Source organism: Tachypleus tridentatus, chromosome 7 (assembly GCF_004210375.1).
Source record: "Tachypleus tridentatus isolate NWPU-2018 chromosome 7, ASM421037v1, whole genome shotgun sequence".
NCBI lineage: Eukaryota > Metazoa > Arthropoda > Merostomata > Xiphosura > Limulidae > Tachypleus > Tachypleus tridentatus.
Window position 1 is genome coordinate 192,542,716 of NC_134831.1, and position 23,786 is coordinate 192,566,501.

General features: G+C 33.0%; 1 long non-coding RNA gene across 1 annotated transcript in view; it reads left to right on the top strand.

The window, feature by feature from the left end:
• The window catches only part of LOC143258275 (uncharacterized), a 61,083-nt gene extending 37,535 nt beyond the window's left edge, over positions 1 to 23,548 (top strand). The window contains exons 2-3 of the long non-coding RNA XR_013032249.1: positions 5,094 to 5,208; positions 21,868 to 23,548. This is a non-coding gene — a long non-coding RNA (uncharacterized LOC143258275). The remainder of the gene's footprint in view (positions 1 to 5,093; positions 5,209 to 21,867) is intronic.
• Positions 23,549 to 23,786: the final 238 nt, after the last annotated feature.

Here is a 23,786-nt window from a genome sequence, read left to right on the forward strand (position 1 = left end):
GAAAAAACAATAAATTTTAAAGTTGTGTAATTCTAGTATTAAAAGAATCACATTCTTGTAATACCTTTCTGTGTAATATCTTCTTACTTTTCCATTGTCGATAAGTTGATTGCATATCAGACGATATACGAAGACACTTTGTTGTTATTTTAAATTAAACCAGTCGTTTTGTTCTGTTATGAGTGGGCTTGTGTCCTACCTCTTGGTATAGCCGTAAGGTTGAAATGTTGAGAAATGAAATAAATTTCATTGGGTACTGGCTGTTTAATAATACACTATGTTTCAGTAGCAAATACAAGTTCAAATCATTAATAGTAAAGACACACAGTAGAAGAGACTACAAGATGCGAAAAAATAATTAAAATATGTTCAAAATCGCTAAAACACACGCCTATGACAAAAGTTTTGTTATTATTTGCAACGCTTCAGGCAGAAACCCTTGTTCAAGTAGTTTAAACCGTGTTACATAGAAAAAAGGCTTACACAGAATCGTTGAAGGTATAGGGTATAAAGAGATTTTAAATTACGTTACTTTTGCATAGAGAACGTAACAAAAATTTTATTAGAAAAAAACATTGTTGAAGCGGTTCTATAAACAGTTTTAAAGTGGAAAACGGGTATTAAAGTGATAGAAATTGGATTTCAGAACTTGAAAGAACTCAGAAAAGTAATAAACGTAAGTTCGAGAAATGATAGAATAGTAATTTATTTTTAATAATAATATTCAGGAAAGTATGAGTCGCAAAGAGGTATTAACGGGTATGTGTGTGTGTGTTTTCTTATAGCAAAGCCATATCGGGTTATCTATTGAGTCCACCGAGGAGAATCAAACCTCTGATTTTAGCGTTGTAAATCCGAAGACTTACCGCTGTACTAGCAAGGTGGCAGATATTAACCAACCCTGTAATCACTTAAAATAAATGTTCATTAGTTCATTGTGGTGCAAGAGAACGTAATTTAAATATAAGGTTATAATCTAAGCTTACTTGATCATACTTGTTGTGAGAGGCATATAATAACAGAAAAACATTCATATTGTCAGGTGTTTTTGGGAGTGGATGTTTGAGGGTGCCATTACTTACAACTCGGAGGTGTTCATGGAATCTGTCATTTAATCTGCGTGTAATTTCCCTAATATAGAGTTGTTTACATGTAGTACAGTGAATACAGTAAATAATGCACTTCAATGTACAAGTGAATGGCCTTTTACGTGAAAGGTAAAGATACAACTGGAGAGAGTAAATAAGTTGGTGATATAATCACGTATAAGACAAATAATTTGTACATACCGAAAAGTTCTGTTAGTTTGTACAAGTAAAGACAATTCACTATGTGTTAGGTAATGTACTAGACACTCTTTCAAATTCCTGTCATGTTTGAAAAAAATTAAGGGTGGAATGGTGAAAGTGTTATTAGATGTGTTGTCTCTTGTTTGTATTGGACAATACTGGTTCTCTGTCTAGTTAATTAAAAGATGGTATTAAAGACTAAAGAGATTATCACCATGTGTTTTGTCCACAAACTGACAGAAAAATTTAACTTTCTCAACGATATTTTCGGAACAGTTCTGGTGTTTAAAATAACCAGTCTTGTCGTTTGTTTTACATCTGAAGTCAGTGTCGTAGTAGCATAGATGTCTCAAACGTAGGAATTATCCATTACAAATGGCGTGTTTGTGCTCAGAGAGATGGAAATAATTAAAGTGTAAATAGGAATGAATGTCATTGGATTTGTATTGTACGCTGGAAGTAAATGTAGGTGTGACAATGTCAAGTTAGTTTTATGGCTAAAAATTTGGGAAGTAAATGTAAGAGATGGGTGATAAGTTCAGCATAGTGAATGAAAAGGTCGAGTTCGTCTTTGTGTACAGTAAAAAGACTCAGAATATTGTAGAGGTACCTAATAAAAAAAAAAGGTAGGACGTTTGTGGATGAAGGTACTGAAAAGTTATTCCTATATATAATCAACAAAAATATTTGTATAGGATGGACCCATTTTGGTTCTCGTGGCACCTTGTAACTGTTGATATGTATTTCCGTTGAAATTAAAACCATTCAAAGTAAGTACCAAGTCAGTTAGCCGAAGTATGGTTCCGTGGGGGGGGGGATATAATTTACTTACTTGATTGGAAAATGTTTAAGTGTAATCATTTTGTCGTTTTGTGATATAATGGCCATGGTGAAAATGTAATCAGCAGAGATGGCAGAGACAAACTTATTTGAGAGATTAAGGACACAATAACTATCTTTAATGTAGGAAGGGTGTCTACTAGGAGTTAAAATACTGTCAGGGTAAGTAAGGATTATTTCAGTGTGGTAGTTATAGGCAGAGACTGTGGGACATCCTGAATAACCGCGTTTGTGAATTTTGGGTAACATGTAGAAAAAAGCAGTTGTGGGATGTTGAAGAATAATGTTTTTAGACAGAAGGGTAATGTGATTATATTTAATAAGTTCTTCTGTACTGTTCTTGATGAGTTTCTGAAAATTGGGAAGAGGATTGTCAAAGAGAGGTTTGTAGAAGGCGGAGTCACTTAGTTGCTTGTTAGCCTCTTGAACATGGAGATCTTTATGCCAAACGATAATGGTGCCACCTTTGTCGGCTGGTTTGATGACGATGTTCTTGCGGGTTTTCAGGAAGGATAAAGCATATCACTAATCTACGGAGATGTTAGGCCTAATATTAGTATTCTTAAATTTAATAACGGAAGAGAACATATACAGTAATTAAGAACTGATTTAGCAATGGTAATTTCACGGTCTATCGCGTCATCTTAAAAAAGAATTAGAATGTCTAAGCGACAAAAAATCAAAAACAGTTGGACAAAAAACAAGTTATAATAAAAATTACAGATATGAAGAGTTATTTGTTTTATTTTATTTTAGAATTATAAGATTGGGTCAGGAGAGACTGAATTTAGGTCGAGGAAACTTACATCTTATAAAGAGTTTAAAGTTAAACGTTGTTTTATCTAGAGAATCATGTTCCGTTAAAAGGGCCCCGACATGGCCAGATGGTTAAGGCACTTGACTCGTAATCTGAGGGTCGTGGGTTCGAATCACCTTCACACCAAACATGCTCGCCCTTTCGTTTGTGGGGGTGTTATAATGTTACGGTCAATTCGTTGGTAAAAGAGTAGCCCAAGAGTTGGCGGTGGGTGGTGACGAATAGCTGCCTTCCCTCTAGTCTTACACTGCTAAATTAGGGACGGCTAGCGCAGATAGCCCTCGTGTAGCTTTGCGCGAAATTTAAAACAAACTAAACCAATCCGTTAAAAGATTAAAGATGTTCAGCAGTGACCTCTTTAGAATCAAGATACGCAATCACATGGCCGTGTTTCTTAAAACATTTATGTACTAGACTTCTTGTTTCACCAACGTACTCATTACATAACTGGGTACATGTCATTTCATGTATTACATTTCTAATCGTACAAGAGTCATCCAGTTCATTGTTTGTAGTAAGACAACTTTTTTAACAATCATATTTTCTAATGAAAGCCGAAAGAAAAATCAATATTTTTTAGTGTATTCGACGGATTTTGTACAAAAAGGAAATTGAAACGAGACTTTTTTATAGCTTTTCGTAAATGCTTAGCGAGGGGTTCATCAACAAAGGATAGAATCTAGTTGACATTTATGGACTGTGAAGGTTTATTGAACTGCTTTTGTCCAACTATATTTGAAAAAACCTTTTAAAAGTTTTAGAAATACAGTAGTTATCAACGAAGAAGTTTTCATAAGTTCCACCTGGAGGTTGTTTTACAGTCGTTTATGGTGCAGATACTTTCTTTTAAGTTGTTTAATAGTTATATTACATTTTGTATTAGGTGGATGGTATGAGGTGAAATGTGAAATCAACGGACTAATACATGGTTGTTTGTTGATTTTAGTAACGTTTTTTGTTTTCAACAGAAAACAGGGTATCAAGGAATAGCAAGGGCCTGAATGACCCCTGGTGTGATGAACAGTAAATTTAATATTATGTTGTAAGTTATGAAATAAATGAATAAACTCTAATAGAGATTTAACTATTATACTGCGGTTGACATCATTTGGTGTAAGCATTTTACACCCAACATTTTGAATGGCCAACCGCAAAACTTTGCGAATCTAAGCAGTTTTTTCACACACTACAAAACGAAGGGCTAATGTAATGATTTCAAATACTGAAAAAAAGATCAAGTTTTTTGTCTCGTTTCAACCGCCTTCTACAAACTCTCAGAGCTTTGAAGGCGTCTATAAAAATTACAGCGAGAGCCACAGTAATGTTGTTATTCATAGTGATACTTTGTGTTTGTTTGTTATAACGTAAAGGAGAGCTTTTTTTCCCAGGTGTAGACGAAAAATGTCGAGAATGAATAGTCGTCATTTTATAGATATGGTTTCGGTCCTTCAGTGTGCTCTGCAAAGTTTAAAATCTGGTACATTTCAAGGCGCGCGCTTCGTAATCTGAGGGTCGCGGGTTCGCGCCCGCGTCGCGCTAAACATGCTCGCCCTCCCAGCCGTGGGGGCGTTATAATGTGACGGTCAATCCCACTTTTCGTTGGTAAAAGAGTAGCCAAAGAGTTGGCAGTGGGAGGTGATGACTAGCTGTCTTCCCTCTAGTCTTACACTGCTAAATTAGGGACGGCTAGCACAGATAACCCTTGAGTAGCTTTGTGCGAAATTCCAAACAAACAAACAAACAAACAAATGGTACATTTCAATGTTCATAGTATTAATGTAATTGATAAATGTCACGAGAATATGAAACTCCTGCAATTTCAACATAATACCGTATCATTTATTTTCTGTCTTCAGATAATTTTATGAACACGTTGGAGTTCACCCTACCACCCGGTGGGATAGCGGTAAATCAAGGAATTCACAACGCTGAAATCTGAGGTCCGATTCCCGTCGGTGGACACAGCAGATAGTCCGATGTGTTTTTGTTATAAAAATATATACATTAAAATGTGAGAAAAGAAGTAATTTAGTATATGTTAAAAAGAAAGTTTTACAAGTATGAGAGAAAAAATGATTCAAGGCAATTGGATATAAGTGTCAAGTTTTAAACACTAGTCGTTTTATTAATTGTTCTCTGGTCTGTAGGTGTGTCAGTTGGAATTTTCTCAAGTCCTGCAGAATGGAAGTGCTTAGTACGTGTTCATTATTGATAAAATGTGTTAAAGTGCCCCAGAAATGCAAAATTAGCTGAATTTTAAAAGTAAGTTAATTTTATATTTTTGTTTATTATATTAGTTAAACAGTGTATCAACATATCTGTGATTCACAGACATTCAGAAAGGGCGTGGACTTGTTACTATTTTTTGTTTCATTAGTCAACTGAGAAATTAAAAGAAAAATTGATACTTTAAGAAATGATTAAAGTTACAAGTAAAAATACTTGTATAAGCACCTTAGAGATTAATGTTAAAGATAAGATAATTTTTGTTGGTTTAAAGCTGATCTCAGTTTAGGAATTAGCAAACCATTTCTTATCCAGTTCTTCATTATCTTTAGTTAATATATTAAAACTAACACTAGAAACCTAAGAATTAGATACGCGAAACAACTTGCTCCCTAACGTAAAATAAGGTCTAACTAGTTTGTTAAACTTCACATTTTCTGATGAGAAAGTTTGAGCTTAGAAATACATCATTACTGAACGTACCACAATATCGATACACACCTACCAATTATGTAGAGAGATATATATGCTTTGTAGTACATCACCTGATTTGCTTTACATACCGAGTGTGCAGTGGTAGTCTTTGGGAGGTCTTATCAACTCTTTTAATACCTACAGAGCTATGGTAATCTATGGAATATGTTTCAACTCTAATATCTAGCGAGCTATTCTCGTATTTGGGAGATGTTTGAATTCTTTAATGTCTAGTAAGCTATTGTAATCTCTGGAAGCTCTTTCGAGATTTTTAGTACCTAGAGGGCTGTTGTAATCTGTGGGAGATGTTTTGAACTTAATTAGCTTCTGAGCCACTAAACCTTTAGTGGCCATATTTCTTTTCTATATGGCCTTTCGCTAACTTGTTTCATAAAAGTACGCGCACGCGCACACGCACACACACGTGTATTAGTAATAATACCCAGTTACACACCCTCAGGGCCCACTTAATATAGGTGTAATATTTCAGATTTCTAAGTTCTTTTTCCTTGAAGGTTTGGTAGTCGCATACACACTGAAACGCAAATATACGCAAGTGCGCGCATGTGAATATTTGTATGTGGTTATTATTTACAATACAGAGAACCACTTCTTTTCTATGTGTTTTTTCGCTAGCTTTCCTCATTAAAAATATGCTCACGTACGTAGATAAGGTAAATAATACCCAGGTGCACACCCTCAGTATTAGTGTAAAATTTCAGCTGTCTTGAATCTTTCCACTCGGAGATATGATATTCATACTTCTTTTAAGTATTTCTTGTATTTGTAATATAAGGAATCATTTCTTTTCTTTACGTTTTTTCACTATCTTGGTTCATCAAAAACATGCGCACGCGCAAGTAATAATAATCAGGTGCACACCCTCAAGGTACACTTAGTACGGAAGCAAGATTTCAGGGTTTAAGTTCTGGGGTTTTCCTCTTTCAGTTATGACAGTCACACACGCCTTTATTATTATTGTAATTTCGAGCCACTCACAATTAAATATAGAGAACATGTATCATACACCATCTCATAAGTTGTGTTTAATATATTAAATTCTGCATTAAACACAACTCAAGTACATGGAGTGAGCATTTGTTCTCTATCACATCATTAGTTATACGTGATATACTATGAAGTACGAGAAACATTATAATTACCTCCACAAAACACTTGATCCACAACAATACACTTTCTGGTATTGTGTACAAACCCGAACAAAAGATACCTTGACTTCCATGAACTAGAATAACCAAACAAAGCCAGCTTATAATCACATTCGTGCACAATAATAAAGCTTGATATCCCGTTGAGAAAAGTTCCGTATAACGTCTATCACAAGAGTGGTCTGATTTGTCGTGAGCATATACCTAGATTTTAATGCCGGTATAAGAGAATTTTAGCTAATGTTATCACTAGGTAACCCTTACTAACCCAACGTATCTGATCGTAAGTACATAAATTTATTAAAATAAAGTGTGATTATTTCACAGAAGTTGCATTACTTCTCAAATCATATATGTATGTATTCTCTATTTATGATATTATTTTGCCAAATGAGCTGTTTTCATTTCTGAATCTATGTTTTTTTTTTTTTTTTTTCGAAAATAATGTTGATGCACATTATTCAACATCACATCTGATTAGGTAATCATTATTATTAAACCTGAAATCTTGAATTAGGAAATGTAAACTCATTCAATGTACCTTACTTGAGAAATGAGAATATAATTGCCTGTTTACTTTTCACTGTATGTAACAGTATTTGATACAGTGGTCTTACAGAAATGTAACCTTCACGGAGTTTCTAAAGTCAGCACATCAACACCAGCATTAGAACACACTAGCTTAGTATCACGACAAATATGATATTTTGTTACCATCCTTTGTTTAAATAATTTATAAGTTTAATTGTTTTCAGAGAAATGGAATATTTAAGGTTTATTGTAGCATGTTGTCTTTGTTTTTAAATTTTGCGCAAAGCTTCGCGAGAGCTATCAGCGCTAACCATCCCTAATTTAGAAATGTAAGACTAAAGGAAAGGCATCTAGTCATCAGCACCCACCGCCAACGCTTAGGCTACACTTTTATCAACGAATAGTGGGATTGATCGTAACATTATAACACATCTACTGCTGAAAGGGCAAGCATGTTTGATGTGAGGGGTAATCTAACTCGCGATCTTCAGATTGTGAGTCAAGCGCCCTAACCACCTGGCCATGCCATGGTAGCATGTTGTCGGATTATTTATTTCACAAATGTAACCAAAAATAGTAAAAAACGTTAATATTTTCCTACTCTTCAAATTTATAATAATAAAATGGTATGTTTGTGTGTGACCGCCATAACTCCGAGAGGAAACAATCTAGAAACCTGAAGTTTTGCGCACATACTAAGTGGACCACGAGGGTGTGCGCCTAGGTATTATTACTTATCTTATTCATATGCATGCATGTATGCGTGTGAACACTTTTTAATAAGTCAAAGTAGCAAAAAGCACATAGAAAAGAAGTGATTCTTTATGTTACGAATATAAATCAGAGACAGACAGTCAGACACACACGCACTTGTGTATGTGTGTGACCACCATGACTCCAAGAGGAAAGAACACAGAAACCTGAAATTTTGCACCCATACTAAATGGATTCTGTGGGTGTGACCTGGGTGTTACATATCGACGCCAGTGCGTATGAATCTAATGAGGCAAGGTAGTGAACATCACATAAAGAAAATGTCCCTTCTATAACAAATAGAAATTATAGCCATACAGATAACCAAGTGGGTCCGTGCGCGCATACGCGTGCGAATCTTTTTAATGAGCCAAATTAGCGAAAAAAAAACACATGGAAAAGAAGAGTTTTCTTCTATAAGATATGGCTCTTGTGCTTCCATGTAGGTTGTGCGTTTATGCTAAAATTGGTTAAGAACACACACTGGCATAGCCAACAAGGATACACCATTCTAATAACCCGAGTGAAACAGGGTACTTTCGCCAGCATCTAATAAACCATAATGTTGTGTTATTCAATAAGAGCTCTGTCTTGAGTATTGGCATTATTGACGTCTGTTTTAACGTTTAATATTGTTACATAGTTGATGAACTATAAGGTTGTGTGACCCAACAAAAGTTCTGCCATAAGTAATGAAAATAGTGGCACCTATTTCTACAACTAAGAAGTACCGAAAGGACTACCCAAACACTCATTAAACCCATGCAGAAATTACTTAGTTAAGAAAGAAGCTGTTGGAGAAATTCAAAGATGTAATGTCTCCCACAGAGCGCCGATCTCACCTCAACTAAGCATATCTATGATTTAATAGACCAGTTTGTTTGTTTGTTTTTGGAATTTCGCACAAAGCTACTCGAGGGCTATCTGTGCTAGCCGTCCCTAATTTAGCAGTGTAAGACTAGAGGGAAGGCAGCTAGTCATCACCACCCACCGCCAACTCTTGGGCTACTCTTTACCAACGAATAGTGGGATTGACCGTCACATTATACACCCCCACGGCTGGGAGGGCGAGCATGTTTAGCGCGACGCGGGCGCGAACCCGCGACCCTCGGATTACGAGTCGCACGTCTTACGCGCTTGGCCATGCCAGGCCCATTTAATAGACCAGAAACTTGACAAATCAAAACTACTCCCAAATAAACTTTATGAGAGTGTGTTAGAGACATTTGAAGTAAAATCCGAAGAGTCAGTTTGATTAAATATTTTACAACAGTGTCCGAAAGACTGTATTACAGTAAAATATTCAATGTATGCTGAACTCAGTGGAAGTGCTTGAGTTGAAGATTAATAAGCTTTTAATGTTTCACGTGTGATTTGCCTTCCATTGTTCTATGAATATAGCCTGAAATATTATTTTTGACTTTCACACAGTACTGTATGTATATAAATATAATAAAGTAAAAATATAACCTATAACATGAGCGTTTTCGAGAGGTGGACCTTTCTTCTGCTGCTAGTATATATACATACATACACACACACACACACTTTTTTTGTATGGAAACATTCAGCTTCGGCGGATAACGTCACGGAAGCTAAGCGCACAAGCCAACTGTCACAATAACCATTGACATAAGTATTAGGAGACGTAGTAATGGTTTTTAGAATTCAGTAGCAGGATGGTGTATCGCTTCTTGTGAGAATATTATCAAATAGGATTTAGGATTAGTTTCTTTCAATATCCAACGTATCCTTTAAGAAAAAATGTACATTAGGGTACGTTTTGAACATATGAAACCCTGATACTACACAACAATATGATAACGATATATATTAATGTAAAAATGGAAACTAAACCATTTAAATGTTAGGAAAAGAACCAGACGTCGGATTTCGTAGAAAGACAACCAAACAGAAAACACTACTATGAAGTAGGCCCATGCTTTATATTTGATAAATAGTAACTTAAAGATATTTTGGTGAATGAAAGACCACTTTAGTTGTTGTTTTTTTTTTCAATCCGATGTTTTTTTTAAATAAATATTAATTTATTGAGTGTTCTTACAACCTGATAGCTACTATCGTCAGGTATGTTTCATCATGGATAAAAGCTTTAGTCAACGAAATAATTACAATAATAAGGTTCGAATTAAATCAAAACTCTGACCCACCAAATCCGATACTTAATGACACATTGTTTGTCATTGGCTTTCTGTTTCTATTTAATGGAAGCCCGTTATCAAATATTAGGTTACTTCTACTCGGTAGAAACTTAATATCAGGTATTAGGTTTGAAATTTTCATCCAGGACATATGCTTTTAACTTCCACTCAAAGTATTCAGTAAACATATGTTATTTCTTTTGAGTCAATAGATACAGTTCTTCTTACATTGAAGAATTACGTTTTTCTATGAGGGCTGACTGTTCAGAGTTTTAAAACTGTATTCCTTCTGTTTCAAAACAACAACTCAAAACGCTCAGCTCTATAAGAGGTGGCCAGTGTCAAATGGACTGCTGTAGCAGAATTATGATAAGATATGTAGCGTACTTACGTCAGTGTTACAAAGTCGTTTCTCTATAACTCTTCGTTTTTCGCATTATTATCTTCTGAAGGATATTTGCATCTCACTTTCTGAATTTTGAATATAAACCCTTTCCAGTGGCTCAAATTGGTAACGCTAAATGCTAAGTTTATCATCATATGCGTTCTGAAACTCCATTAGTACTTTAACTCTAATTTCCTAATATTATTCGTTGCACTCATATATTAATAGTTATTGTTTTAATAGTTTTGCGGAAAATGTAATATGTGTAATTTCAAAGTGTTCATTAGAAATTTGACAATTTTGCCGTGTTTCTACTGTTCATTATCTGATTTTGTTTTCTATAACACAATCATATCTGAATTTTCGACTCAATCATTTATTTTTGCTATTTGTTCTGCGACATTCATAAGTTATCTAACTTAAATAAATTACATTTTAGAATATTTTGGAAACTTACTTTCGGCAATAAGGATTTTTAAACATGGCTTTATTTGTTTGTTTGAAGTTAAACACAAAGCTACACAATCATCTGTCTGTGCTCTGCCCACCACGGATTTCGAAATCCGGTTTAAAACAATGTAAGTCCGCAGATATACCGCTGTGCCACTGGGGGATTCTAACATTGCACTGTGATAGCTAATTCCAGTCAAACGTTGAATAACTCGTTTATTTCAGAGCTATCTTGTACAAAGTTGTTGTAAGTGCTACTTTAAAATCTTCCTTGTCGTGGTATGGTTAAAAAGAGTCGTCAGAACTTTGTAATATAATTCTGATGGTCCTTGTGTTTATGGTGAGCCAATTTCAGCTTATAATACAACGTTTTTAATTTTAAAATATTTGAAAGTGATTATCATATATGTCTAAATTGTCTGTATATTTAACATGAAACTGATTTGTTTCTTGAAATTAAATAGCTTTTATTGCAATATGTTAGTGAGTTACATACAAGCAAAAGAGAAGTAGTTTCATCATTATAGAATTTGTATGGATAATCTCGTATGATTTTCCTGCTGATACTGTATATTGAGGAACAAGAAAAGATTTGGTTTGTTTAGAATTTTGCGCAAAGCTACAAGAGGCCTATCTGCGTTAGCCGTCCCTAATTTAGTAGTTTAAGACCAGAGGGAAAGCAGCTAGTTATCACCACCCACCGCCAACTCTTGGGATACTCTTTTACCAACGAATAGTAGAATTGATAGTGACTTTATAACGCCCCCACGACTGAAAGGGCGAGTTTGTTTGCCGTGACGGGAATTCGAGCCTGCAGCCCTCAGATTACGAGTCGGGTGCCTAAACCACCTGGCCATTATGGGCCAAAATCTTATAAGATCGTAGAAATGTGGTAAAAATAATTTTCCGAATTAAGTGTTTTTACAGCATAAATTTATTTTACAAATTAATATATACTGATATCCTAAAATATTTTGAAAGTATTCGTTTCGTTCCTAAACGTGTTTATGCTGTTCTAAAAATGTGTTTGTTATAGGTTTTATTGTTAACCTAGATATTTTGGGAAAGCTCAATCCACACAAAGATCCAGATAAAAATAACACTCATCGACTTTATCTTTTCACCTAAATATTATACAAAATAGAATTGTTGCTGCTTTAGGTTAATTAACTTTATTAAACCTTGATTTCTAAGTTACAATGAAGTCAGTCAATGTAATCAGGAAAAATGATCAATGAAAATTTTGTAACCAACACGTATTAGGTTTCCAAAACAAGTTTATATCCTATTTGAGAACAATAAGTTAATAATTAAGACAGTATTTACAATATATCTAATTTCCACTAATATTTTAACTTGAGCTATACCTCACATGTAGCTTTGAGAAATGTTTCCAAAAGTGATAAATTTCTACAAAATATAATAACAATTACACACTAATTATAAACTTACGATCTTCACAAACCTCGATGACGAGAAGCTCACTTGAAATAAAAATATATCTCAGAACGCTGGTATAGGTATCAACACTTTTACTAATAAAACAGAGAACAACGTTCTAGAATACCCATACCAGCCGTTCTGAGATACAATCTTCACAGATATTTGGTACGGCTTTGGTCATATATTGTAAGTACCTGTTGTAAAGGGGTTTAAATGGTAGTGCTGTTGGCATATAGAAATGATTAAAAAATGCTTGCTAAATGTAAGTCTCAAGCTAAGAAGACATACAATTGGAAAGGGCACACAACACAGGTCAGTAAAGTATACTAAAAGGCAGTTCGCTATTAAGTAAATACACTGTATGGTTCCCAAGTAAGTAAATTGAACATAAAAATGAAATACAGCAAAATGGAAAAAAAAAAAAATTGAAGCAAGTAATACGAGTAATTACAAAAGTGTCAATACACAAAGTGAAACATTAAGTGGCAGTTTCATATAAACTTTCTGCATTTTAAACTTTTAACACGTAAGTAACGTAACAGGAATGTATTATTTCTTCTATTTCCACTTAACGAACGGTGAACGATGGTCGACCTTAAATTTACAGATCAGCTACGTCTAAGTAGAAATTTCATTTGCTTGTGTACTTCTTATTTTGGTTTCTACATTAAAGCAAGCACGATACTTACAGCTTTGGGATAAGTAGCTGACTGACAATTACAGACTTATTGTTTAAATTATGCACCAATAACTCATTAACTATCATACAAACAAAATCAATAGCTCTGTTTCATTTACTCTACGATAACTAACTTTAGCTTAACGTGTCGTGTGTGTGGGTGTATATATGGCTCAGTTTGTTTCCTAAACTTCGAGAAAGTACTAGACATTAAAGTCATGCACATCACGTTATATTAAACTGCCTTTACAATAAACAGTGTTTCTAGAAATACCAAGTTTAAAGACCATGGACTACAACAAAATGTTGCCATTTATTATACATGATTAAAGCTATGTAATTTCAAAATTGTGGAAATCTAGTATATTTACATCAATAAATTTAATTTTGAGCGTAGGAAAGTTGGCATAAGTAGCATTTTTAGAGCTTTTGTTTGTTTTTGAATTTCGCGCAAAACTATTCGAGGGCTATCTGCGCTAGCCGTCCCTAAATTAGCAGTGTAAGACTAGAGGGAAGGCACCTAGTCATCACCACCCATCGCCATCTCTTGGGCTACTCTTTCACCACCGAATAGTAGGATTGATCGTCACATTATAACGCTCCCATGCCTGAAAGGGCGAGCATGTTTGGTGCGACCGGGATTCGAACCCGTAACCCTCAGATTATGAGTCGAATGCTTTAATCCACCTGGCCATGCCGGGCTTCTTCTTTTTTTTTTTTTTTTTTTTTAGAGCTCGAAAGCATGAAAGTCTTCGTGAAAATTGAAAGAGAAAAGTGGTTTTTAGTAACAGATAAATTGGCATCGAAATACAATATTACCCTTAAAAGCATAAATTTAAATATCGAATGACCTTAATAACTTGTGCAAGTGGAACTGAAGGATAATAAGTTGATTATGTAATCAATATAAACCTCAACTTCTAGTTTATCTTTGGGATTTTTATATAGGTGTATGGGTTTCGAAAACTAACAGGTTCTGTTGAAATGTGGCTACTAATGGATAAATATTTGCATCTGCATCATGTTTTAGAAATAGCAAAAACATTAAATAACAGAAGTACAGGGAATAATTCAAATAATTTGCTTAAGCAAATTAGTGAAAATAGTAAGATGGGAGACAAATCAGTTTGAATGGAACTGATAAAACGAAACAGTAAGTAAAGGAAATGGTTTGCAGTTAAAACTAATAAGATAGAAATTAATGAAAATAAGATGTACTTTAAATAAATTGATAAAAGTGAAGTGTATAACTTATAGCTGATAATTATAGAAGGTGAAAAGAGGAGGTAACATAAGTCTAGACGTGTGAATGACAGGTTTAGATGGTGAAAAGAAAGGACAGAAAAGGACCGTAAAGATAAGCGTAGGCGACAAGCGTAAAGTAATCTGGAGGAAAAATGTACAAACAATAAACTACAGTAGAAAAAAAGAAACATGTAGGTATGGAATTTTCAGATAACAGCGAACCCCTGACAATAAAGGTACATATGTATATATATATATCTAAGAAAACTGTAAACAACTGGGGGAAAGGTAGGAGATTGAAAGAAGGAAATTTAAATGATCATAATGCAAGAAATAACTAAAATAAAGAAAGATATAAAAGTGGCCAAAATAAAATCATTAAGAGTGAACCGAAAAGAAAGATCAGAACACGTATAGGAAATATAGAAATGATCAACTAAAGGAAGAAACTAGTAGGAAGCAAAGTAAAAAAAACGGGCAAGGAAGTAAGGAAGAAATACAGGTTAGAAAGGTTAAAACAGGCAAAAATCTTAAAACGAAAACAAAATACAGCATGAAACTAAGATAAAAGTAGCTAAAACAGGTCCAAGGAGAAAAAGAATTGAGAGTGAGTAAAATAAGGGCAGAATAAAAAAATGAAAGTCGAATTTAATGAAGAGAAACCAGGAAGGAAATGAGAGATGTTATGAAGAGTTAAAAGGAAGTACCTGAAAAAAAGAATAATGTGAGAGAAAAAATGAAAAGAAAGGTAACTTAAGAGTCAGAAGAGCAGTAAATTAGGATTACAACTATTAAAAACGAAGGACAGAGAATAGAGAAGATGCAAGAGAACAGAATGTAAATGAAAAAAAAAAAGCCTAGGCTTAGTTACACGAGACTTGGAGTTGGTAGAAATTAAAATATGAATAACGAGACTTAACGAATAAATGTGAAAAGGCAATACAGCTAAGACAATAGAAGAGGAAAAACATGAATGAGGGAGAGACTTGGATGTCGTTTACATAAAGTTCGATAAGTTGTCTTCTACTACCAAACAAAGTATACATTATCTGAAGTTTACTAAACGATTATTGCTGTGTGCACAAAGCCACACAATTGGCTGTCTTTGCTCTGCCCACCACGGGTATTGAAACACGTTTTTTTTTTAGCGCTGTAAATCTGCAGACATACCGCTGTGCCACTGAAGGGATTTTCTAAACGAAGACTTGTAAACATTTGAATAGATATGGTTAAACTGTCTTGATTTTATCAACCAAATTAAAAGACTTGTTTATATCTGAGTAAAAAAGTTTCTATAACCTTCCTAACGAAGTATGAAACATGTTTATACTTAAACAAAGATTATTAGAAATTCTTAAATCTACCAAACCAAGTAAGAAAAATATGTTTGTACAAAGACAACTGTTTCTATCCTAATATCAGACATTTGTTTATGTTGGCATAAGTTTTACCGATTTTTCTATAAACATAATCTATAAACAGAAGTAACGGACTTTTAATATATTTAGTCCATAACGATAAATTGGCTTAACTCTACCGGTTGTAGTAAAAGACGTGTTTATATTTGTATAAAGATGATTCAAATGTCTTAATTCTACCAAACGACTTTTTTACATTAGCATAGAGACCCTTAAATTTTCCATAATTTCCCAACGACTTTAGGGATTTGTTTTATATGTTTAAGTTAAGTTGAAATCAATGAAAGTATTAAACTTATGATGTATTAATTAGTAAGTGGCTGTGCACTTTGTTTAGGTGATGCTATAAAATGAAAGGTTTGTTTTTATAAGTTGTAGTAATGAAGTATATCTATCGTGTTTTGGTGATTTACATAATTTTCTCGTTTGCGTTTCTGGTCCTTAACTTAAAAAAAAAATAGGCTGGGTAAACCAGCTTCAAATAGCTGAGGTTATTTCAGCTGATCTAAGTACATGAGTTGGTTCATGGTTTAGTTTGTCCTTTGTTTTGTACATTCTTATTAAGCACTTTGTTCTTTATCACAGACTAGAATTGGAGCATTCGGTGTTCCTCACTTCAACATTAAACTATTGCTTTTAAATTTCTCACCAAAGTGGGTCCGTTAAAATACAGTTAGTAGTTAAAATGCATTTTATTTTTGTAGGTTATTAGTCCCATGGTTAAAGGTTTAAAGCATGGCGTTAATACGAATTATCAGACTTCCATAACATAAACGGCCCGGCGTGGCCAGGTGGGTTAAAGCGTTTGACTCGTAATCTGAAGGTTCGAATCCCCAAACACGCTCGCCCCTTTTAGCCGTAGAGGCGTTATAATGTTACGGTCAACCCCACTATTCGTTGGTAAAAGAAAAGCCCAAGAATTGGCGGTGGGTGGTGATGACTAGCTACTTTCCATCTAGTCTTACACTGATAAATTGGGAACGGCTAGCGCAGATAGCCCTTGTGCAGCTTTGAACAAAATTAAAAAAAAAAAAACAATCATAACATAAGGCGAATATTATTTTGATCATTAGTAGGTATAATCGTTCCTCACTATTTGTGTTCTGGAAAACGGAAAAGTTACGCTTTAAGTATTATAAAAAGAAATAGTTGAGTTTATATTTTCCGTAACCCATAATCACAATTTTATTTTTTACAGAAATAATTTCCAATTTAAAGAAAATTTGAAAACAATAAAAACTGGTAGGGTAATTAAAAGTAAGTCTATTATCGTTGGGTAAAAAATCTAGTGAATTAAATTATGATAATTTGATTAACTGGACAAATACATATGATAATAAAATTTTTGAAAATGTAACTAGATAAGAAAATTTAACAGAGATTTGAAATGATGACTAGAATTTCTTGATCAATTAATTTTTAACTTCTTCAGTTATGGTTTAAGTGGCATAAAAGTGAGTTATTGCCATTTCACTAAACAGTTTTAAATATTCGATTCATGGATTGAATTTTGAGCAGTTGCTGCAGCCATTATCTAAATAAACACAATGGCAGAAAAGTGATTAGTATTTTAATACATTAAGAATTGAAATAAATGCTATTGCTTTAACATTCTTTATTGAGTGCGACTTTGAAAGAAGATATACGAATATAAACAATGAGCAATTATCATTAAAAAAAGTACTAATAAAAGTTTATTCATTGTAAAACCTGATAAAGGAAATAGTGCGATTATTGTAAATAAATTTGATTATGTTAGGAAACTTGAATAAATCTTTAATGATAGTACTACATTTATAAAACCAGGAAAAGTCAGTTATAAAGACACTTATTAGAATTAAAAAAAAGAATAATCTTTCGATAGACAATGAATACTATAAAATAAATCCAATTGATTATCATTCACGTATGATGTTTGGAGTTCCTATAATCCGTGGAGATATCTTTTAGACTTGTACTATTTCGTATTAGCACGATCTAGATAGGTTTCTGGTTAAACTGTTAGAATATTTAATTACTAATGAACGTGCCATATGAAACAGTTTTGATGCTTTTCGAGAAATTAAAAATTGAGTTTTAAGAAAAGAATTCATTGTGTTAGTTTTGATAAAAAGTCACTGTACGACTTAACTCGTATAACAGTCCCCCACTGTGACAGTGTCAAGTCTTCGGATTTACAACCATAAAATTAGGAGTTTGACTCCCCTTGGTGGACACAGCAAATAGACCGATGTGGCTTTGTTCTAAGAAAATACACACACATACACACCTTTATACCAAAATATCACAAGAAGAAACCAAAAATTTATGCACTAAACTTTTATGTACCAATAACAATAATTGAATGATTCTTACTAAACAAATGTTTTGTATACTTTTGATATTTTCTCTCCAAGATTCTCATTGTCAGGTTTGGGCCGAATTCTTTGCAGTAGGTGACTTGTTGGCGATAAATTTGAAAAATACACAAACAGTTTACAGTCCACTTTTTTGCAACAATGTATTCAACAGGTCAGACATATATACAAGTGTTCGTTGGACAGTTGTATCCAGAGCTTTAAATAATTGACTCTTTTTCGTCAAAGTTAACATAGACTGGTTTAATTACTTTAGAAACACAATTGACAAGACAAATTATTTTTCTCTGCTCTGTTATTGCCATATAATCTGTGATAATGTCATTAAAATCATCGCTATGCGATCTTTATGGTAAAACTTATAATAACTAGATCTATTTATAAAACTACACTTTCGACGCTTAATAGAGACCTAGAGCGTTCCACACATGACTAGATATAATGATGCAGTAATACTCAATTAAAACAAAGAGAAAAACACAGAAGATTCTAATAACAGAAGATTCTAATAAAATAACATAGCAGTCACCATTTATTTCTATTAAACTACACAACGTATGATTCTTAAAAGATTAAACAAGCTTGCGATAAACTATTATTTCTAAAAATAACAAAGTTTTATATTCATGCTGCATAAACTGTTTAAATCAAGACTCTCTTAAAACAGAAACATTTTCGTATATTTAATACTAATATGCTTTGAATATCTTAAAAGTTTCACTTTGGGATCTCGATTAATTCCATCATTCACTACTTTGTTCGTATGCCTTGAATAAAAACTGGTTAGATGAAAATCGTTCACAGTCTAATCTTTATACTGAAGAACATTTAAAGAGGGCACCTTCTTTATCTTTAGAGTAACTAACGTATTAAAAGTTTTTCATATATTAAATTCGCTGTTGAACATCAACGTAACTAATAACTTTCATTCTTAGCCATCATTATTCTCAATACAATAGTAAATTTAAATATAAACTTTTCACAAGAAGATTTTTATAGGGTTATTTTTTTACTTTTGACACTTATGTGCCATTGTCTTTTTAAAAAATGAACGAACATACAAAACTACTTTTCTCGTCGCATGCACTGTAAAAAAAAGCCATTCTATTAAAAAATCAGTGGAGTTTAAAAGCATATTTAAGTCTGTATGTAGATTACAATATTTTGTGAATTTAAAAACATTATATCTATCATCATAAATGTCTGATATAGAAAATGTTTTAGGTTGTATTGATTCCACCACTACGTCATCTTCAGTGTTAAGAAATATACACTGAATGTAAATAACGCAATGAACATAAATATAGAGGACGGTTTAAAATCCTTCCTGTAGACAGAAGCAAACAATAACATAAAGAAAGTTTTCTATTTATAAACTAAACTTAAATTCAAAGAACATAAAATTAAGACTTGGTTATTGGTGTTTGTATTTGAAAAAAGGTGGTTACGTAATATTAATTTTAACACCCGGAATAAGAGACCTTTTTTATACATGTAAAACGAAGTTTATTTTTGTTTAATATTCACGTACCAAAGTAAGGCACGTGTTTATATTTGTACAAAGGCAATTAAAGATGTGTTTTAGTTCTATCAGATGAAGAAAGAGGTAATATTTATATAAAAATACTCAATTTTTTCTTCCCAACAACATTTGGAGACTTATTAATTAATATTTGTACACAAATGCACACACACCCTTCCCAGTGGGATAGCGGAAAGCCTACGAATTTACGAAGCTAAAGTAAGGGTTAGATTCCCTTCCGCAGACAAAGCAGATACCTCAGTTTGGTTTTGCTATAAACACACACATTTGTATAAAGCCTGTTAAATTTCATAGACTCTACCAACCATAATTATAAAATTTTTACATTTCAATATCATCTGTTAGTGTCTTATCATTATCATTGAAAAAAGAGAATTTAGATATTTGCATCAAGACAGGTTATCTTAAATGTAACCATAGAAATAAGAGACTTGTTTATATTTAGGTAAATACAGTTAAATTGTCTTAAATGTAACCATAGAAATGAGAGACTTGTTTATATCTAGGTAAATGCAGTTAAATTGTCTTAAATGTAACCATAGAAATAAGAGATTTGTTTGTATTTAGGTATAGACAGTTAAATTGTCTTAAATGTAACCATAGAAATAAGAGACTTCTTTATATTTAGGTAAATAAGTTAAATTGTGTTAAATGTAACCATAGAAATAAGAGACTTGTTTATATTTAGGTAAATAAGTTAAATTGTCTTAAATGTAACCATAGAAATAAGAGACTTGTTTATATTTAGGTAAATACAGTTAAATTGTCTTAAATGTAACCATAGAAATGAGAGACTTGTTTATATCTAGGTAAATGCAGTTAAATTGTCTTAAATGTAACCATAGAAATAAGAGATTTGTTTGTATTTAGGTATAGACAGTTAAATTGTCTTAAATGTAACCATAGAAATAAGAGACTTCTTTATATTTAGGTAAATAAGTTAAATTGTGTTAAATGTAACCATAGAAATAAGAGACTTGTTTATATTTAGGTAAATAAGTTAAATTGTCTTAAATGTAACCATAGAAATAAGAGACTTGTTTATATTTAGGTAAATACAGTCAACTTGTCTTAAATGTAACTACGTTGTTCACAGTTAAATGCAACAGTTGTACACTCAAATTATTCAAAGATCGTTACTAAGGCCAAGTCCTCTTGAAGAAGAATCTTCAAGTAAACGTACTACGGTAGTGCCTTATTTGAACCAGTTCACCCGTAAACGTTTTAACAATATATTTTGTTTAAGGAATTAATATTAAGTTTAATATCTCTTGGTCAGCTTACATCGTAAATCACTATCACAAATGTGAAAATATTTTATAGCTTCTACTACAAAACTAATTAACTTTATCAGTACTTTATGGCTGTAATTTACCCAAATAAGAAACAGGTACCAAACAGCAAAGAGTGAGCAAGTTACCTTTGAGTTAGAAGTTAAATAAAACTCTCCGTGGTTTAAGAAAAAAAAAAAAAACCGACATGGGTTTTCTTCCTGATGAGATTTACTAAATATTGTTGAAATCATGGCTGTTTCACTATAATTATTTTCTTTTAACCCCTTCCCCAATAACAAAGTAAACACAAAATTTAGCGTTAATTTAAAATAATTAATTTTTGGTGTCTTTTAAATCTCTGAAGAGTTTGTTTTGCGAGGTACTGGAAAAAAAAAAAGTTTATTATACTGTAGAAACTCGTTCTAATCTGTAAACGCTTATAAAAGTAACCCAAAACTTTTGTAATTATGTTTTTCATGAGAATGGAAGCACGTTTCTCCATCCTATTACACGCGTCCAGTATTCTCTCTGTTATTCGATAATGTCGGATTTTTTTTATGTTTGTTTGCTTAACGATTTTGAAAGAATGTTAATAAACAGACTTTTCTTTTAGCAAACAACAACAACACGAGAACCACTAAAATGCAGCTGAGCCATTTATCTCAATATACCTGCTGATTATTTCCATGTAGATTTTGAATGAGAATTAAGTGTAATTACAACAGTCATATCTTCTTTCTCTGTCTTCCATGGTTTTAGGCTTATTGGTATTGTGAAGTATATTAATTAACTGGTCTTTTGTTTTTTTACAGTCGTTTATTATGGCGAATTTTCCTCTTCAATAACAACTGCTTATGACTAGAGACTGAATTCTTGGTGAAATCATACACTTTTATTTCGTTTCTAATATCATGTTCACAAATAACGGTGTTATTCTAAACCCTAGAAAAGCGCGTTTGTTTTTCCTGTAGAGCAAAGCCAATTTGGGCTATCTTGCTGTGTCCACCACCAGGAATCGAACTCCGGATTTTAGCTTTAGAAGCCCAGAAACATATTGCTGTCCCACCGGGAGAACACCCTGAAAATAAAACTACAAAGTCATAGATCTTTGCAGTTTCGAAACGTGTTCCATATGGCTCTAACTCTCCAGTCTACTACCGGAGGAAAAAATGTCATTCTGTTTCCTATTCGTATTTCATCCCGACCCAAAAATAAAGTTTCGGGAAAGTCATGCAATATCCGTTCGTGTTCCAAGTGTCATAGTCGTTAGTCTTAGCACTGTCGCTGACAGCTTTGGGAGTGATAACAGAGATGGATGAGAAGTGATGCGGTTTAAAGGCTAGAAGAGTACTATTAGATAAGCTACGTAGCTGTTTTTTTTTTTTTCATTCCACTAAGAACAACATCACACATTTAAGATTCCTCATTCAACATTGCCTTTTTTTCGGTGTGGCTACTTGCAGCCTACGGGAATATTTAAACGGATTCAACCATAATTCAAATCCTATTCGCAGGGAAACGTAACAGTAAATGTTCTACTGGGATTATTGGGTTATCTCTAACATAGGCTGTCAGTCAAAATACTAGTAAGATGTTTATATTATTTTATAATGTTATATATTATTTTTAATTGGTTGTTAACATGAAAAGATCCATGTAAATAACATCTAAGCCATCATTTTCGTTATTGTAACCATTTTTGTTCTATTTTACATTCAGTTTTTTTCCTTTATCCTTTTTATTTATTATCCACATATTCAATTCTCTTTCTTCTTATACCTTTATTTGTAACTGCATTTTTCTTTTATTTCATCTCTAATTTTCTATAATCCGTCTTTCTTTGCCCTAGATTCATCCATTTATTACTTGGTATGCCATTCTTATCTCTGTCGTGAATCTCTCCAGTTCATTTATTAGACATTTCTTTTATTTGACATATAATTTGCTCATGATCTTATGACATTTTTTGTTTTGAAATAACGATAACGTTGGGCACAAAAAAGACACGTATAAAAGTACACATATAAATGTAAAATGTAAAATGATCTAGAGATGGCAGTGTCAAAAGAATGCGAAGAAAAATATACGGACGATACAGCTATACAGATCATCTCTACATTAGAACGTGATGCTAAATTCTAAAATTCGTGAGTACAATCTGGTTACGAGGTCGGTAAATCCGTAGTGTTAGTCTGAATAGTTAAGGTATATTTTGAATCAATTTCACTTTCCATTGTATGTAACGTCTAGGATGTTAGTTACACTACACCGATGTCTACCCTGACATGGCTGTGATATTATTATAAACAACCTGCATACCAACTGTCAGGAACATATAACTTTCAACTATGGTGATATTAAAGTCAAGTAAGCATTTTGCAGTTAAAATTCTATTATTTTTAAATGTTAATGTTGAAAGTCATGTAGGAGTGATCTATGTGGAGCTATATCAGCCATATATTGTTGTGTGCATTCGTTTTTGACACTGCCATCCCTACATCATTATATATATATATATTACATTTTTGTTACTTGTTTTGTAGCGTTTACCTCTGACTGAAAGTTAGTGTATTCTATGAATCTGTGTAATAAAATGTAATATTATGTGTATTGATTTTTTTCCACTCCTTCATTTCATACAAAATATTGGAGTTGGCTCCCTAATGGCACTGATTGTATAGTATACAAAACACTGAGTACTCTACACGCTAAAGTCATCTAATGTTTATCT